Here is a 341-nt window from a genome sequence, read left to right on the forward strand (position 1 = left end):
TTTTAGGAGTTACGTATATAGGATTGACAACCCTAATGTTTGTAACCAACGTTTGCATCGCATGAGCATGAGCTAGGTGACTCGTTCTATCAAATTAAGAACTGTGCTAGGGTGTTGTAGTTGGAATTTGTATAACCGTAACTGTGAACGCATATCCCTGGAATTCCCTTATCTCTATACTTTTATCTTCGTGATTTATTTGCAATTAGTTGTTTATTGCTCTCAAATTGTTCTTTGTTTTCAAAATTTCCAAAAACTTTCGGGTTTTCAAATAGTAATTGAGTTTTAGTAGAGGATAGATAGTCGGGGCTTGTTTTCCTCGTGATCGATATCTGGTACTA

Source organism: Salvia hispanica, chromosome 5, assembly GCF_023119035.1.
Source record: "Salvia hispanica cultivar TCC Black 2014 chromosome 5, UniMelb_Shisp_WGS_1.0, whole genome shotgun sequence".
In the NCBI taxonomy this organism is placed as follows: domain Eukaryota; kingdom Viridiplantae; phylum Streptophyta; class Magnoliopsida; order Lamiales; family Lamiaceae; genus Salvia; species Salvia hispanica.